The 19,867-nt window shown below is 32.4% G+C and overlaps 1 protein-coding gene across 1 annotated transcript in view; it reads right to left on the bottom strand.

Annotated features, from left to right (window-relative positions):
• Nucleotides 1-19,867, bottom strand: part of LOC118197896 (glutamate receptor ionotropic, kainate 2-like) — a 533,731-nt gene that overhangs the window by 483,241 nt on the left and 30,623 nt on the right. The gene's annotated exons all lie outside the window — the stretch shown is intronic.

The raw sequence follows: 19,867 nt of genomic DNA, 5'->3' as shown, positions 1-19,867 counted from the left end.
AATTTTTTATAATATTTTAATAACCGATATAAAATATTAATGAGAAGATTATATTTAAAAGATTTCACTTTTATGAGAATGTCTGAAAATAGATGACTAGCTATATTCTTTATTGTTGAATACATTTAATTTCGAGTTTTACGTAGGAGACAACTTATCAACATAGGAACCAAATTAGTCAACAATGAATTCTGAAGAGAATTTTTCGTGGCGTCTGTACGAACGTATGTACGTACGTAAAATGTACGTATTTCGCATAACTCAAAAACGAGTAGCCTCAGAACGTTGAAATTTTTTATATAGGACTATTATAACATGCAGATGTGCACCTCGTATTTTGGTTTCAATCGGCGGCGCCAAACGTATATAAATATATTTATAAATATATCCACTCTGTTACCCGGCTCAGTAATCTCAGTTTCCTTACTCTTATATGCTTGTAAATTGTGCATTTTTTTCTTTAAAAATGATTGAATTATGTTGTTTTTATTTTCCGGTTAAGGGTTTTATGCCTTTAGAAAATCTGTATGCAGTATTTTTAGAATTATCAACAATTTAAAAGTTGTTTAAATGCCGCTAAGCCTATTTTGATGGCGGCCATTGCTTGTTTACATTTGAAACAGCTGAGTAGAGAATTTGTTGCCAATCTGGAGAAACGTAGCTTTGCAACAACAAAGATAAACGCCTTCATTTATTATTGCGATTTAAATCATGCTTAATTCTTTCTGGAATTTTTTCGAGGAAATAAGTGTTTAAGATTTACTTAATTTTTAATAGTTTGATTTTTAATAATTAGTAATTTTTAGTAGAGATATTTTGAGTTTTTATGTATTTTTGCCTTGTCGCGAAGTGAGAACTGAATTAATTGAATGAGAAATACTCAGTCGTCTGTGAAGAACTGTTTCTTTTTTGTTTTGTTTGCATAATTTCTTTTATACATCGTTCTAGCTTTATTATAGTACTTGAATAGAACATGTGGCAACGATTAGATAATTCTTTAAATGATACAAATTTTGTGCATTCTGAGTTATAATATGAACGAAATATAATACTGTTAAGTGAACCTAGCGCCAGAGTGTCGCTATGGTAAACAAATAGAGTGAATTTTAAAGAATGCACTTATTCTATTGTGGTTTATGCGCTGTCGGCGAAGTAGATATAATTAAATCCAATAAGTTTAAACAAAATGCAAGAAAAAATTCGTATAGTTTAATATTCCGTAATATGGTGTACACATCAGATTTTTATATAGAGTATAGGGAACTAATTGGAAAAGATTTTATTTTTCGGACTTAAATCTGCTTTGATTCCTTAACCATTTTACAGTTAAATGTTTTCAAGACGAGCATATATATATATATAAAATAAATTTCGTTTTTTTTTTTTATTGCATAAAAGTGAGACACATCAAAACTATATGTTTTATTGCATAAAAACCTTACCATGGATGCAAATAAATTTACAATTGTGCATTAACTCAGTTTCTGACATGGAATGATTTCATCTCAACCTGAATTGTTTAGTAACTTCGAATTAGCTTTTCGGAATGCATTTCCACTCCCTTTTTTAAATTTTTCGTAATATGAATAAGCATTCTAGATTAAATGAAATATGAAAAACGATCTAGAATAACTGCCGTAGGTAAAACCAGTCTAAATAAACTGAAATATTAAAATCCAGTCTAGATTAAACGAAATACGAAAAAAAAAATGATTAAATCTTTCTTTGGACTAATCTAGCTATAATTTCTTTAGGAAAATGTGAATATAAAAAATAAATTTTTGTGTAATATTACATATTTAAAATTATCAAACTACATGAGTAAGATTTTAAATTCTGAACGTTCACAATAATATCCAGACTGAGTTCTTAAACCTCACTTTGAAAGGGCTAGTATAAATTATTTTAGACTTCAAATCGATCTATTGCCTTTTAAGAGAGAAGAAAAATATTTATTGATAAAACAAAGAAATTGTCTTCCAAGAATTGTAGTCGGCCTCTGAAGAACATCTCGGTTATATTCTATAGGGTTTGCATTTAGAGGTCTCGCAGGCCATATTACAACACTGGTGGACCCATCCAACACTTATGCTACAGCACTGGTTTGGAGTGTTGCAAGTTAAGAGATCAGAAATAAATATTACGACTATCTTTCCAAGGCCGACCGAGAATATTCTTCAGCATTTTTGTCAGAAGACATAGCCATTGCCTTCAGTTAATATCCTCACTTCCCAAAAAATCATCCATTAGATTAGCGATATGTGGAAAAAGTGTCTTCCGTAAAAACCAAGTGAGGGCGCACTGCTTCACTGAAATTCGAACATAAGGCTGAAAGTACTTTTCCCTGTAACTCGCAGAGCTCTGTCAAAGATCTATGGCCGCATTCAACATGGTACCTGTCTAGACAATAGGTCTATGCCATACTCTACCTCTTTTGGATTACTAGACGGGCCATTGATTCTCTCCAGAATAACATACGTCATAATCAATGTTTAGATTAATTAGGACACATTTGTAAAGATAATGATCCCTTACCGATGTTGGTTACTGAAGTAGATGTTCTCTGTTCTATGCTAAATGTGAAGTCTTTTGCGAAGAAGTGTGTGGGTGCAAACAGCAGGTCTTTCTTCTATGAGACTAGATCTTTAAACAATATATTTACTTTCTCAGAAGTCCAGGGGCTTTCAGTTAAATTTGTATGGATTAAAATGCTCTTCTGTGAAGAAGACACATAGATAATCTAATGGATAATCTTCTGTAAACTGAGAATATTAACTAAAGGTAATGGCCAGCCATATCTCCTGACAACAATCCTAAAGAACATTCTGGGGCGCTCTTGGAAGGACAGCTGCAATGTGTTCTTCTTCTCTCTAACCTTCCATCACTCGAAGCGAGTGTTGTAGCATGAGTAGGAAAAACTGCTCTACTGACACTGAAACTTCTTCGTTCCCAGTATGAAGTCACGTTGTGGCATTTGCTTAATTGTTAGAGAGGGCCACGTGCCCTATTGGTTTCTGTTTTGTATGATATCTCAGTTTCTGTTTTCGAAATTCCTGCACCACTGAGCTACGATTATGCATGTGTACTTTGATTATTGCACAACATATATTTATATAACACACCAATCTACGATAACACCGACTTTCATTAAAATTTTTCTATTATTTCTTGAGGTTATCAACCAAAGGAACGAGAAAATACGTGCAGTTTTCAATCCTATTGCTTATCAGAACAACAAGGGAAATAACATGCTCCTTACATTTATTATTTAAGTTCTAAGCGTCTACTTTTGCTCAAAAAGAGAGTCTTTTCAGTAACAAATCAGAACTATGAGCTGTCAGAGATGTAGTGTTGTTACCTATTTTAATATTAGAACTCGACGGTTACCTAAAAGAACACAATTAAGTCTTAAAGCACTTTATCGTATTTCCCTATATAATATAGAATTCAGTTTCGCTGATTAATAATCCAGTAATAACTAACTTTTGCATATAATTCCATGATATTTCAGTATCTTCTTGTAAATGAAAATCTTTCCCCCTTTTCAAACATTAATAATAAATCCTGTTTTCATGCGCATTTTTAAAACAGTTAGGATGACTTTATTTATCCTCACAGGCAAACTAACATTTCCTGTAATTAAAATTATTTATATGATGCACTATTAAAAATCGTTTTTACTTCGTTGACTGGGAGACTAACTTCTTAACTCAATTCATTCTGCATTTATAATGTTTATAATATAACTTTATAATGTTTATAATATGCTTTATTTATAATGTTTATAATATGCTCGAAATTTACTATGCAATTTTCAAGCAATCATAAATGTCTGCCTTTTTGAAGACTTATAATCCTTTCTATATAAATATATAATAATCTGGTTAAAATAGATATAAAATAAAACGGCTATGATCTATTTGATGAAATCTTTAGGGCCGATAAAACAATTACCTCTTAGGACAAAGTTTATATTTTTCTAAGAGTTTCCTTTAAGAATCAGCAGCATATGTCCCATTCTATAGGACACAGACATTTTTGAAATGTCACGTGTTCATGACATGTCATGTTGATGTTTAGACGTCTTTAAAACATGCCTGTTTCCTATAGTATGGTACATATGCTGCTAAAATCTTAATCCTAAGAAAGACACTTCAGACGAAAGCCTATTTGAGGAATATGCTGGTATAAGAAAGCCAAAAATAACATACTGATACTTTGCCATAAATATGCATTAATAAGGCTTTTTAAATATTCTAAATTTTACCCACCGTTATAAATAAAGTGAAAATTTTAAAAGTGTGTGAATCCAACAGGATTTGCATATACGTATTTGCCAAGTAAAAGCGATTTTTAATTTTATAATGTTTTTCCAGTAATCTAGGTCTGTAAGTTAAATATCATACTGAGTCATACAAAAGAGTTGTGGTACAGCCAACAGCAGAAATATGCTGCATGTGTTGAAATTAAATAGATCTTTTTTCACGTGTCTAGGATTTTGTCTACATACATCATTCATTTGACACATGTGTTACACATGTATAATCTCAGCTAAGTTAATGGAGCACAGTAATAGATTCCTAAAGACAACAGTTTTTCTTTCAGATTTCGGCCTGAATGCTAGTAATCGATTGCGGAGAGACTGTTAAAATAACCACTTATTCTGTAATGCGAAAAAAAAACAAGATATGCGGTGGATGATTAGGTAACGCGTTTTACTGGTAAGCATGGAATAACAGTCTATTTACTCATGCAAAATAAGCTGATAAGCAATGGTTGGTGCGATTGTAGTCGACAGTACTCTGTATTACCTTCTCGTCTACTTGAAGACGCAGCTCATAATAAAATGTATCCCAGTCAACACCAAAATAATTTTAGTGTATCCATTTTATGCAACACCAGACCTGAACGATCTACGTAGTCTGAATTGAAAATCATTCACTAGTGCCTGAATATTATTGGTCGCAAAATGGTGAAACTTGGATTACCGATATATTTATCGGAGATCTAAAAATCTTAGAACTGTTTCAAAGACAGAATCATCCAATTATGTTACACTAAACACATATTTACTATTGAAGTCTCTTAAATTTTAGTTGTACAAATTTTTGCCGCTTATTGTGGAAAATTAGAATGCTCTATTCATACATTGAGTGAGGTTTTTATGTGTCTTACTTTGACAGGGGGATGTAAGAGATGTAAGTATGCTCTTTTCAGTTTCTAATGTTTGGATTATTCAATATAGTAATAAGCTTAGAAGGAATTTGATAAAACTTTGTTTCCAAACCAGTTGCATTTCACAAAATGTACATGAAAACATCTGACGCATACACCACATGACTGCCCTGTGCGGAGGATTAAATTATACGCATTTCTCCTGCATTTCATTTAACCTTATGTCTTCGAATTTCATTAGAGACATAGTTCTCATTCAATTAATTCAGTTCTCACTTCGCGACAAGGCAAAAATACCTAAAACCTCAAAATATATTTATTGAAAATTGAAAAACATAGAAAACTATAAAACCACAAATACAGTTAAAACAATTTTTACAATTAAAATTAGCGTTTTTACGAAAAGCAGGCAAATCGGCCAGCGGAGAAGAAGGTAGATTTTTCGGTGCACAAAACTGAAAATTTACTTTTGGTCCCGCTCGGCAAAAAGACACTAAAGGTGCAGAAACAGACTCGGAAGATAAGAACAACATAATTAAACCATTTTTAAAGCAAAAAAATTCACAATGTACCAACATATAAGAATAAAATAAGTTGAGCTCACGGAAGCCGAGTAACAGAGTGGGTATATATATTTGGTGTCACCGATTGCACCCGAAAAGGGAGGTACACAAGTACATGTTATACACTGATTACCAATAAGTATTTGGACACCTGTGATAGAAAAGAAAAACTAACTATAAAATAATTATATTAACTGTCAAGAATTGCAAGATATCTTAGTTAAAAAAAAACACTAATTCGAATCACACATAACATCAAGATACATGAACTCCCAAGTTTATTCATGTCTAACACACATTCAACTGGCGGTGCCAGATCCAAGAACAAGAAGTATACATCATGAAAAAATTTACGCCCTCTTTGGCGATTAAAATATATTTCCACATAAAATTTCTTACACACTGGGCCCGGCTAAACTGTAGTTCAGAAAAATCAAGATTATCAGTGTTACATGAACATTTTCAAGAATTATTTTCAAGAATCATTATGCATTTCAATACAAATTCAAGTTTTGTAATAAAGAAATGCCACATAAATATCAAGAACATGTAAAACTTGCCATATGTTTCAAGAATATCAAGTAAATTTTCAAATAAATTTCATCAAGAATTATTGTCATAACATTCCTATTCAAGCATCAGGATTTAAATCAAGATAATATTAAACAAATTATTTCAAAATTAAGATTATCATAATTCAACTAAAATTTTAGAATTATTACAAGAAACCTGTCTTTTTTTTTTCAGAATTAAATTAAAATTTTTAAATACACTACAACCTTAAAATTTTCTAATATATACATTTCTTTAAATATTAAACATACAGTACTTTAAATAGCAATTAAATAAAATAGATATAACATTAGTAGCATTACGATTACATTTTCAGTAAGAAATATACTATCATACAATATTAATACTCTTAACACTAACTCTAGATGGAAATAATGGTGCTATGACTTGTCGCATCGGTCAGGAATTATAACGCTGACACAGTACACAGTTTCTTATAACACGTTTCACATTTTGTCTGGATCTAATTATCCAGTACTTTTCACGGAGGAACATGAGAGTACTAGCTACACCTGTATGAAGAACTCGTTCATGTGCATCACGTACTAGAAGATCTGTAAAATGAGTTTTTGAAGGAATAATTATAGGATGCTTTTCATGAAAACTTAAAGTTGATTTTTGTAGTCTTCCTCCTACTAACAAAACTCTTTCCTCACTTAGAAAAGGATTTAGTTCATAAATGTTTGAGCTTTTTGAAATCAACTGTCCAGACTTTAAACTATTAATTTCATCAGAAAAACGTTCATATTGAACTTCTTTTATCAAATACAATTCTGCGGCAAAAAGTTCTTCCGCTATCAAGGGTCCGGTTTTCTTATCAGTTTTATTTTTCAGATTGTGAATAAACCTAAATATCCATGCAGTTACTCTAATAGCTCTTATTAATTTACTATAATTTTCAAAATTCAACAGAGAATTAGATTTGTCTGCAATAGACGGTAGTATTGTCGTATCATTTATACACTTTTTGCGCTCTAATTCAGCATCAGAAAACTCCGTTGTCACGATAAATTTACTATGCCAAGCACTCACTGATTCAACTAACCAGTCTGGCCCAGACTGCCATAATCTTGAAGACAACAAATATTCGGCTGAACATCCTCGAGATAAAATGTCCGCTGGATTGGACTTCCCATTACAATGTCTCCAGTTATTTGGGCAGGTTAAAGATTGTATTTCAGATACTCGATTTTTTACAAACATTTTCCATCGTTCAGGAGCACTATGAATCCAGTGAACCACTATCATACTGTCAGTCCACAGATAAATATTTTCTTCATGAATTGAAAACAGCTCTTTTAAATGTTTAGCAAGTCTTGCCGATGTTAATGCTCCTAGCAACTCTAACCTTGGAATTGCGAGTTTTAGTTTTATTGGCGCAATTCTAGATTTTGCCATAATGAATGCTACCTGTCCTTCTTCAACTGACCTAAAATATGCAACTGAACCATACGCTTTAATAGATGCATCACAAAATAAATGAAGTTCGATATACTTATTTTGATTCAATTTGCTGGGCAAATATTCTCGAGAAATTTCAAATTTCTTTAACTTTTCAATTTCACCACTCCACTCGGACCACAACTGCTTACATTCAGTTGGAACTTCATCGTCAAATTCTAAACCCAACTGCCAAAGGTTTTGCATTATCAATTTTGCACATAATATAAATGGCGCCGAGGAAACTACTGGATCGAAAATAGTAGCAGTCACCTTTAATATATTTCTTTTTGTGGCTTTTCTACAACTATTTAATGTTTCGCACAAGTTGTCTATGTTCAAGGAAATTACATCTTTACTCGTACACCAGTTAAGCCCTAATACTTTTAAAGAACTATTTAGTTCATTTTCTTATTTAATTATTCCACAATCATCCCAAAGTTTCTTTCCGGCATCTTTAAGCACGCAATAGGCTCCAGTACTTATCTTAAAAGCCGGTTCCACAGCATCTGCACCATAGAAAACATCATCTACGTAGATCGAACAGTTCAACATCTCAAAAATATCTGGATTTTCTAACTCTATTTTCTTCATATGCTTTTTTATAGTGCACGCCAGAATGAAAGGGCTACGTGATACACCGAAAGGAACGCGAGTCATTCTATAATGTTTCAAATTGTAATTATTATCAAAGTATAAAAACCGTAATACATCTCTATCAATTTCAGAGATTCCAATCTGTAGAAAGGCCTTTTCAATGTCTGTTGAGAACGCATGTTTGTATTGTCTGAACCGCAATATCAAATCCAAAACAGAAGGATTCAAACAATTGTTCAGAGATACCCCATTACACTTCGAAGATGCGTCAAACACGATACGGACTTTAGTTTTTGATACATTCTTTCTTACAACTGGAGCATGTGGCATGTAATACATTTTACTACTATCACAACTTTCAATTTCGCACTCATTCACTTTCAATTATTTCCTTTTTTAACTGTTCGTTTATTATGCTATCATAATTCGCCCTAAGCCATTCATAACTTTTTAGTTTATTAACCAAAGATACTAGACGTCGTTTAAAATTTTCTAAATTATTACCCAAGTTTGCATGATGTGATTTCCATAACAAACGAGCTACATATCTACCTTTAGAAAAATGCAATTCTTTTTCAAATTTCTCAATGACTGATTTATCGTCAGGATTCTCGTTCTCCTCTAACCCCAAATGGTCTAGACTCCAAAACCTTTACAAACAGTCATTAACTGAATTATTATCTTCCTTCAAGCAATGAGAAGCACCAGTTGTAAAAATACAGGCACTAGACTGATCACCTTCTAAAGATCCAACGAAGGACCAACCAAATATAGAAGACACCGCAAATAATTTATTAGTTACTCTTTTCTTTTTGCCTGTTTGCACTTCCCAACATGAATCAGATCCTAACAATATTTTTATTTCAGCTGCTTCACCACTATCGGCTAATTTTAGATTTTCTGATTTTAATATTTCTAACGCGTTTTTTATGATCGCTCCAGAAATTGTATTTGTAACAAGAGCTTCAATAGTGACTGAGTCATTAAGGAAATGCATACTTTTCAGGGTAATTTGAACAACATTATATTCTATTAGTCTACCTTGGCTATACGCAAATGAATAAATATATAACCTTTCTTTCCTTAACGTCCTTAATTTTAGTTCTTTAGCCAAATCAGATCTAATAAATGACCTCTGTGATCCACCATCAATTAAGATTTTTACTATTGGGCTTCTAGTATTATCTGTATCTGAAGCGTTAACAGTGCAAGTTTGTAAATATACACCTTTATCAGCAGTTTCAGAAACAGTCTCAGAGTTAAACGACAGGGATGCAACTACATTATGCTTAGAATCTGATACTGTAACTACTTTCTGTTTAACATCTGAAACTGCTTCCACTTTAGGAAGAATATTTCTACAAAATAGCTTATTATGATTTAAACCATTACACAACTCACAAGGTTGAAGTTTCATTTTACATCTGAAAGCTACATGACCTCTCTTATAACATCTGTAACAACGTCCATGGTATCTTAATATCGCTCTTTTTTGCTCATTTGTTTTCTCGCAATTTCCTACATCAAGTGTATTTTGATTACAATAGAAACAATACGGCTTAGTCACTGTAGCTAACGCCGAAGCTGTAGGAACGCTTGCCCCTTTTAAGTAATTATTTTTATTCTGCTTAACACCGTAATTTATGTCGCTTTTCTTTGAGTTTATTATTAAATTAGAAGCTTCCCGACTCTCAACTTCCAATCTAATGAATTCGAGAAGTTCTGTTAGGCTATATTGTTGTTTAGAGTTTCTTTTTCTATTAAACTCCAGATTCATATCGTAAAAGCTTTAAAATAACAGGTCCTAAAAGGGTTCCGTAAGCTTCCGACACAATACCCAATGAATTTAAGCTTCTTATATTGATTTCACAGGAATCGTATAGTGTTCTTAGTGTTTTCACATTGGACGAACTTCTAACCGGTTCAAGATTCAAGAGTTTATTCATGTGCGAAGATATTACCAAATCTGTTCGTCCAAATCTTTCTTTAATTAAACTTATAGAAGCGTCATAATTTTCATTAGATAGTGCAAACCCGGATACTGCACTTAAAGCAGGCCCTGCGAGTAAGGATTTAAGATAGGTAAACTTCTCGACCTTTGTTAACTCATTATTATTACCAATAGCATTTACAAAGGAATAGTAAAATTCCAAAAATAAACTAGGATCACCATAATATTTAGGAATTGAAATTTTAGGTAATCGAATGTTAGTTTTGTTTTCGACCTTTACGGCAGCAGTATGGTTACCAGTTTAAATTAAGTTTCTTTCAATGCTCACTATCTGAGAATTTAAATTAAGTTTCTTTTTAGCCCTAAAAATACATAAACTTATTTTTTCATCATACTCTAACAACGTATTACATTCTTTCTCAATTTCAGACTCATCCCCTTTAAAACAATCCAATATTTTTTCATTAATTTCTTTTAACGCAGACTGTTTAAAAGTAAGTAAAAACACATTTTCTTCTACCATATTCTTATCCAAAATGTCATTTTTAATTTCAGGTTCTACAACATTTATTATTTTAGAAATAGCTTGTCTCATGACTTTTCTAGTAGCTTTCAATTTAATAATATCGTCTGCCATAATAACAACAAAAGTAATTTTATTCTCTTACCTGGTGCAGGCTTCAAATGGTATAATCCAAATTTAGGAACTCATTTTCGAGGTGAAGCACATTCAAAAGTATTCTGAACGTCAATCCTGCCACGTTCAGTACAAAGGAATAATTTTTCAGTAACACGAGAAACACCACATTCTAAATAAAAAAAAATTGTTCGTGCGCAACTGTTGGGCGCCAAAAATATAAAATATTATATTAACTGTCAAGATTTGCAAGATATCTTAGTTAAAAAAAACACTAATTCGAATCACACATAACATCAAGATACATGAACACTACAAATCAGGTTTCTAAACTCCAAGTTTATTCATGTCTAACACACTATCGGCTCCAGATCCAAGAACAAGAAGTATACATCATGAAAAAATTTACGCCCTCTTTGGCGATTAAAATATATTTCCAAATAAAATTTCTTACACTAAATTTATTCAAACTCAATAGTTGGTAGAGCCTCCAGGAGAGGTAATTACAGCTTGGACTCTCCGGGGCATACTTTCCACAAATCTTTGTATGACAGCTAGTGGTATTTTCTTCCACTCGGCTTGGAGAAGACATAGAAGTTCCTTCAGCGATTTTGCACGGATAGTGCACCCCTGAATTCGGGGATGCAACTTGTCCCAGAGATTCTTGATAGGGTTCAGGTCTGGACTCTGAGCAGGCAAGTCCATTCGATGAACTCCATTGGCACCATACCAAGCCTTGGTTAACGTCGAAACATGACAACTGGCATTGTCGTCCTGACAGTAACAGGGGTCCAACCCGTAAAACTGCCACAACGTAGGAAGCACAACATTGTCATCCAAAATAGTGCAGTAGACATCGGAGTGGAGCTTACCGTGAATGGGAACCAAGGGTCCCAGCCCATACCAGGAGAAACACCCCCAGACCATAATTCCACCTTCGCCGAACTTGTCTGTTGGCACAATGCATTCTGGCAGGAGACGTTCTCCAGGTAGGAGCCAGACCCAGACCCTACCATCCGAACGGTAAAGGGTGAACCTTGATTCGTCACTCCAAAGAACCCGTTTCCACTGATCTACGGTCCAATTTCGATGTGCTTTACACCACATTAACCGAGCCGCGCGGTTGGACTTTGTCATCAAAGGCTTATGGGCAGCAGCACGACCATGAAAACCAAGCAGAGGTGCTTCCTTACGGATGGTATTCATTGAAACAATACTCCCGGATGCCTGTTGAAACTCCTCGCGGATGAGGGCCATCGGTTGGGCGCGGTTCTTCCGAATTTCTTTGGACAGCACTCGTCGGTCTCTATCTCCCAGTTTCGTTGGTCTGCCAACTCGGAACACATTCAGACAATCTCCGCTCCCCTTCCACTTCTTAATCACATAGGCCACTGTTGATTTTGGGTACTTCAGATCGCTAGATATGTCCCTTAAGGATATGTCTTTTAATGCCACATTTGTGATACCCGATAATTATACCTTTCTCGAAATTAGAGAGCTCCGAACTGCGAGACATCTTGCATGCGACTAAAGCCGATGCTGTTTCCTACACGATATATAGCGGCGGAGTCCGTGACGTACCTTAGGACCGCAGATATCGTCATTTGCATAGGTGTCCAAATACTTATTTGTAGTCAGTGTAGTACTCCTATATACAAAACTGGAACCTTCTGAGACTACTCATTTTTGAATTATGCGAGATACTTATGTACGTACGTGCTTACAGACGTTACGAAAAAATATCTTCTGAATCAAATTTAAATCCTTTTTTGCAGACAGTTTTGGGAAAAAAGTCCTTTATTCTGTTCTTACGTACATATGTCACGCAAAACCATTGTTAAATAGCATTCGATAGCGGTCAAAATGGATGTTTTCTTTGAACTATGACACCCGGAATTTTCGCGATCACAATACTTCCTTTACTTTGTACAAGGAAGTAAAAATGCAAAAATTTTATTCTTTTTTGTTAGTGGTAGATTCGTTTCTAATTAAAAATATAAATGTATTATAACAGTTTTTTGGATAGTACCCTGCCAAAATATACAGAAATATTTTGTTGTCGCTCCCCCTCAAACGTTCTTGTGACGCTCAAAGTATTTATGAGTATTCCCTACTTCCCAAACTTAGAACTAAACTTCAAGGACATTATTTTCAAGCTTAGTGGCAGGCATCAACTCTGCGGAGGAGATTCTGAAGGGCCGATCGAAGAAAAAATATGGATCACTTTTCAACTCAAATAGGAGTTCAAAAGCAGACGCACTCAACGAAACAGTGAACTTTTTGAAAAAACACAGCGAGAGTTCTTTTAAGTTACAAATAAGCATTCAGATGTAAACTGTTATGGAAACTATCTGCGCACAGCGTATTCGACTTCTGTAAGGTTGGAAATTTCGCCGGCCTACTAAGTGCTATTGTAAACAATTAATCTGATAAATACTATGACTACAGTAGAAATGGAAAAAAAAGATAGAAATTCTAAAAATGCAGTAATGGAAATGATGATAATAATTTTATACTTGAAATATCTGTTTCAATGTTTCTAACTGTGAATGTTTTTAACAAGCCGTAGTATGAATTGAAAGCATGAATCATATAAATCACTGAATCATATTCAAATATAAAAAAAAATGTAGTTCTTAAGAACTTCACCAACTGCTTTTAAATAAGTTAGTTTTTTTCATCAGTAGCAGCAGAATAATTTTGAAAGATAAATATCTTACATTTTTCCGAATGGCAACAGACTTGAATGAAAAGCGAAACAAGGCAAAATCGTGTTTCGAGACTAATAGCATTTTTGGACATAGAATGCAAATGCAAATGCACTAAAAAAAAAAAAAAAAAAAAAAAAAAAAAAAAAAAAACATTCATAATTCGATCTTAAATTACATTTTATCTGGTAGAGATATTAGATATTTTTGGGAAGCAGGAAAGATGAAAAATTAGCAACACCTTCTCCGGGAATCGAATCGGGGGTCCTCTCAATTACGCGCTGAGCGTGCATACCACTAAACCACGAAGGCTCGCTAAGAAGGCCGGAGAAATACCTTACAATCTCTTTAAAATTAGAACTGGTCTAAAAATATTTTACCTGAACTTCTTTGAAAGTTGTACCTTTTGCAAATCCGCAGTTTTTACTGTCTATCAAAAGATTCTTGTTCTAACTTGTTATGTCATATAATATGATAACATGTTATGTCAGAAGTATATTTAACAAAATCATTTTTAGGGACTGTATTATCAAATGCTTTTAAATTAACACACTGATTTGCAAAACTTTGATATGCTAGAAAATGTTATTATACTTAAGCACTTAAGCCTGCGAAGAGATCATGTACCTAAAGTTAAATATCTATCTCAAATTCGGCTATTTATTGTTAACCCTTAAATCGTTAAAGGGCAAAGCCTTCTCTCATCTATTGGCTTAAAATAACAAAACGCTTCATATTCCATTTCAGGTGCAAACCAATTTCTTCTCCCTCGTTCATCAACGAAGAAAGAGGTGTGAAAGTTTCAAATTATAACTTTTCTAGTTCCTAACAAAGAAGCTTCTGTTAGCTACTGAGTGCAAAATAAGTGACTTTTAACCTAAGGATAAGAATCAAAAAAGAATCCTATCACATCAGGATTGTCTACAATATATATATATATAACAATGCAATGCACTTTGGGAAACTTTACCTTAGGCTGTTGTTAGTTTAGGTTGTAGGAACAGACCATGCGATCTCGGCCGTACGGACAGAAGGCGGTTGGTCCTTTGAATGAAAAGCCGGCTTGCTCGTTTTGATGGCGAAAGGTAAGAGGAATTCTAGACTATAAAAATGCTTCACAACTAATCTGATCCGCAAATAATCTAGACATGAACCAATGATATATCTCAAAGCCTATGTTGATTTCATTACTTAGGTAATGAATTAGTTAACAACACAGGAATCAAACTATCTTTACGAAACTTTTAGTGTTCATTTTTATTAGACATGAAACTGTATTCCTATTAAACTTAAAACAGTTTTAAAATTGCGCATAAGCTATTTCCAGAAAAGAAAATTAAAAATTATTCATAATTTATATGAACCGTCTGGTTCGAATAAAAGATTGTGTTTCTTTCCTTAGGGCATCTTTCTAAAACTATATCCATTCCTAGCTGCATATCTTAATTTTAAAAACTTATATTGAAATAGTATTCAGAGTCGTCTCATTGAGGGATTGCACAGGCAATTGTTCAATAACCGAACTTGTAATAAGATTTTACATTTGGATCAATACTTTATTTTTAAATGTTGAATTTTATTAAGGTTTACTACATATAAATAACAATAATTTTCCTTTTGAAATTTTGAACTTAAAACATTTAATATGTAGTACAATTGATTACATTGAACTGATGGTAAGGAAAAGTTTTCATTTTCGTAACTGGAGCCCCGGTTTATACTTTGCAATAACTGTAAAGCCGGAAATGGAAAGTATCAAAATTTATTAGACATAAGAATGATGCCAAAAATTCCTAATCACATATGATATTTTTTGTCATTTTAGGAAGAAAAATATAAATAAGCATTTCTGATTTTTAACTTATTTTCTAAAAGGATTTGGGTGTCATTTTTTGCTGAAATATGGCATACTAATTTACGACATGCATTTAATGATTTCAGTAAAGCTAACCAATGTTCTTCTTTCCAGACAGAAATAAATTGCATTTAACGAGATTTAGACTATTTTGCACAACTTCATGATTTAAAAGTCTTGTTAGCACGTAGTTAATAAAATATTTAAATTAAACAAACCAGTAAATTATGGTAAAGCTGTTTTGAAATGAAAATGGAATTTTTAAGGCATATAATTGGTTAGAGTTATTTCACATTCGCTATAGAGGAGGGATAAAATAATTTACCGCTCTAAATAAACGTAAACTTAGAAAAAAATATACCTTCCAATTAGAATTTATCTTCCATAATTTCGATTCGTAAATTCTGAATGAAATAGATGTTACTTAAATGACTCAAATATATGTAAACCTTGTGTACAAGAGGGTTTCCAATTTTTTTAATTAAAGGAAAAGAGAAACCAGGTACATAAAGATCATGCACATGGAATGGCCTAGCATGGGTGAAAGTGATATGCTGAAAGTGTTCTTCAAGAATTTTCCTCCTTCCTTTGTTTGAACAGTCAGGAGTAATGATTGAACTCGTCTGTCATTAAGATGTTTTGTGCTCGAAGAATAGTTTATGAGTGACTGAGAGTGTACCACCGATAAGGAAGACAGTCATATATACAACAGTTTAAACCTGTGCACTTCATTTAGTTTCGGATTTACTTCTGAGGCTGAATTCTCTGCTCATGCGTAGACAATACTATTGCACTATGTTATTCAAATCTTACATTTTCTATATTTTTGTAAGCTATGGATGGCAACAAGGGATAGATGTTAGCACGACACAGCCTACGGGCTACCGAGCATTTTTATGGGCAGGTCTTAGTAAATGGCTATGTTTACTCTTCGTATGCTCTTACTTTAACGGCATTCATCTCTCCAGCTTTCATAGCTTGTATGACATTATCCACTCTTCCTTCAAACAATAACTACCACCTATCCTTGAAACTCCCTTATTTCTTGTTCCAGAAGTCTTAAACCCTTGAAATGCAATATCTGATATAGTATGAATTTAACTTCCCTCTACTAGATTATCTTCTTATTGAAGATATCCAATTATTCGACCTCTTGCGTATTTATCTCGTAGAATTTATGTTAACTTAACTAGTTATTCCGACTTGAATCTTTACTCTTTTACTTATTTAATTTTTTTACTTATTTAATTTTTTTTACTTATTTAATTTTTTTACTTATTTAATTTTTCTTTGCTTTGTTCTCATCAAAATATAAGTTAGTTGCTGAGTTTTAAGAATACCAATACGATATAAATTTTAGATAGATAGTTCTTAAAATGTGCAGTATGGATAAGCAAAAAAGATATTTAATTCATTATTTAAGATGTAGATTAATGCTTACATGCTTTATTTAAAGTTCTAAATCATGACTAAGATACTTTTTTAATAAATAAAATAAAAATAATATCTTAATAAACAAATAAAATGCCTATATCAGTGTAAAATATTTAATTAGAATTACAGTCTACCTTGATACTAGACCCTTCTAATAGGTAACATCTTAAATATAAAGATAAAGAAAAGGTTAGGTGTTATGATAAATTTACGATGCCTAAAATTATGTATATTTTGGTAATATTTTATAAGCTTACTAGAATTATATAAAACTGCGTTTACGTATAAACTCGTGTAGAGAAAAAATGAAATTTAATCAATAAATTCTATGTAAAAGTGTTAGAATTCGCTGCTTTGGCACGCACAAACAAGTTATACTAAGTTCGTTTTTAAAGATAATCAGGTTATGGAGAAAAAGAAAATTTAAAAGACTTCAGCATAATGAGCTTTTCTGAAGGACTTCAAACTTTCGCTTTTAGAATTTTATAAAATTTGTAACGCTTGAGAAAGATTCAGGATTCAGATATATATCTTACTTCTAAAAAATATGTAATAGCTATACTTTAGAACTATATATGCAACGTGAAATTAAATTCATTACGAGTGATGCAGGATATAAAACGTATGCAGTGAATTCCCGTCTTTTCTAAGGCAAGCACTCAATCTATTAGCTGAGACACATTTCAATAAACTGTTATATATGTAACTTAAAATTTAAAAGATTTCATTATTTTGAATTATGGTAGGACAAATACATTAGATTAATTTATATTTTATGTTTTTTATGATATCGATAATACGATAAATAATGCATATTCGGAAAATATTTCAGTAGAATAAAAATAAAATTTCAGCTGCGAAAAAGAATTAATTATTTATAAATAAAATGAAAAGTGTCTCTTATTCTGCATGCGGTAAAAGAATATTCTAGATGAAGTAGTGTTTTACTAAGTCACGATTTAAATTAAATAAATTATCATGTTCACCAACTGATTAATCTCAAAACATTAAATTTATTATTAAAGTCAAATTTATGTGAAAAAATTGAAAACATTATCTTACTTTTAAGCAAATTTTTTTTTTAAATAGTGTATGGTCACCTCTGAAAGAAATGTAAACTCTATACCTTCATTCTATAGTTTTTAGAAAGCTGTTGATGAAGTCTTTGTAATAGCAAGCGATTCTTCTGCAATGTATTTAAAAGGTTCTAAAGAGTTATTGGAGTCACCAAACTTGCTCAGTCGAATTCATGTATGTTGGAGCAAGTTGACCAATCCGTTCGAGAGATATATTTTGTTTCTAAGTGTTATGATGTTACAGATTCTGAGTACGGGCGAGCATTTTCATCCATTAGCAAAAGCTCTGCGCCAACAAAACGTAAAGAAATGCATAATCGAATTTTTAAATATAGAAGTCATCGATAGTTATATAAGATATTTCAAATTTTATTAACTGTCTAAATTTCATGTAGTAGGAAAATAAATGACAGTTTAAATTTAGAAAATAGAAAATAAACGAATGGTTCTAAAATTTGGCGAATATGGTAAATATGATAAAACTATATATAACATTTTTATTATTTTTTTATTTATTACCAGAGATGAAAAACGCGATAGCTTTACATTTCAAAAATTGTAATGGACTCAATTAATGTAAAAACAGCCATGCAGTTTAAAGGCGAATATATAATTTGATATTTTTTATCATTTGATATTTTTTTTTTAATTTGGACTATGCTGGGAAATATCTCCAATATTTGAAAAGTTAAAAATATAAATAACTATAATATTATTTATTTTCATGTATGCCTAATAAATACTATCCATTTTATGCAGTTTTCCAAAAGCATATTACTTTTAGCATATTTTTCTAATCGCTATCCCAAGAATGTTAACGCTTGCAGATAAACGTTACGTAGCATAAAATAATGTGCTCAAGAAAAAGGATCTTGATAAAGACAGAAATAGTTTATATCCCATTAAATATAATTACAGAGTTGTGTGATATACCATGATTCGCAGAGCCCATTTTTACACTACATTTTGGCCTCCCATTCCATCTTCCTCTTCCCAACATTTTGAGCCATTAAAGTTTATCTTCATGATATTCTTCAGTGTAATTTATGGTCTCAAGTTTTATCAGTTGTTTAAGCGATTAGAAATAAAAAGAAAGCTGATAACTTCAAGAAGGCATTACGGAAAAGCTCTAAACTTATTCTTTGTTCTTGTTGAGGATTCAAAACAAGATGTCGACTTTCAAAATAAATCTTTTGTATCAGGTCATAGAACAAAAATGATGCTTATACGTTGGGGAATTCAAAGACAATATATATCTATAATTTAAAAAGGAAAAATAAATATTTCATTAAATAGCTTGCTATCTAAATTTTATAATTATGATTTAATTTTTGGCTCAGTGGATAAAAGTGTTTAAAACCACGGATAATTGTTACTTTTGTTCGGGTTCAAGTCTTGAAGCAGTCTGCTTGGCCGCTTAGGGGTTTCGTGGTTTTCCCTTTTGAGGAACATAAAATACAATATGCGGCAGAAAGCAGTTAGAAATAGCAAAGCTACGATGTGGGATGAGCTAAACATGGGGAACGGACTATCTAAAAGCGACTTATTTGCCGTCTCACAAGAGACTGTAGCTTGGTTAGGAGGATCCAACGTTTTCGTTGTAGAGCAGATTTTTACAACAACGGGCTGCAATAGTAACGCAGCTTGCCTTCTGCATACACTTCGCTCTCGGTCCATGGACTGTATTGCGAATAAAAAAACATTTACCGTCATATGTTCAACTTTAATTGTTCTGAAGAAGGTCATATAGCAAGAAGTTGCTGCCATTGATCCTGAAATAACAATCAATGCCTTGAACAATTATCCAGAAAGTCTCAGTCAGTGCGTAAACAATGGAACCAAACAGTCGAGTGATGTT

This window comes from Stegodyphus dumicola, chromosome 2 (genome assembly GCF_044657685.1).
Source record: "Stegodyphus dumicola isolate Sdum_Otavi_A_Nest chromosome 2, ASM4465768v1".
In the NCBI taxonomy this organism is placed as follows: Eukaryota; Metazoa; Arthropoda; class Arachnida; order Araneae; family Eresidae; genus Stegodyphus; species Stegodyphus dumicola.
The sequence above is the reverse complement of the archived record's forward strand: the minus strand, read 5'-3'. Positions and strand labels throughout refer to the sequence as shown.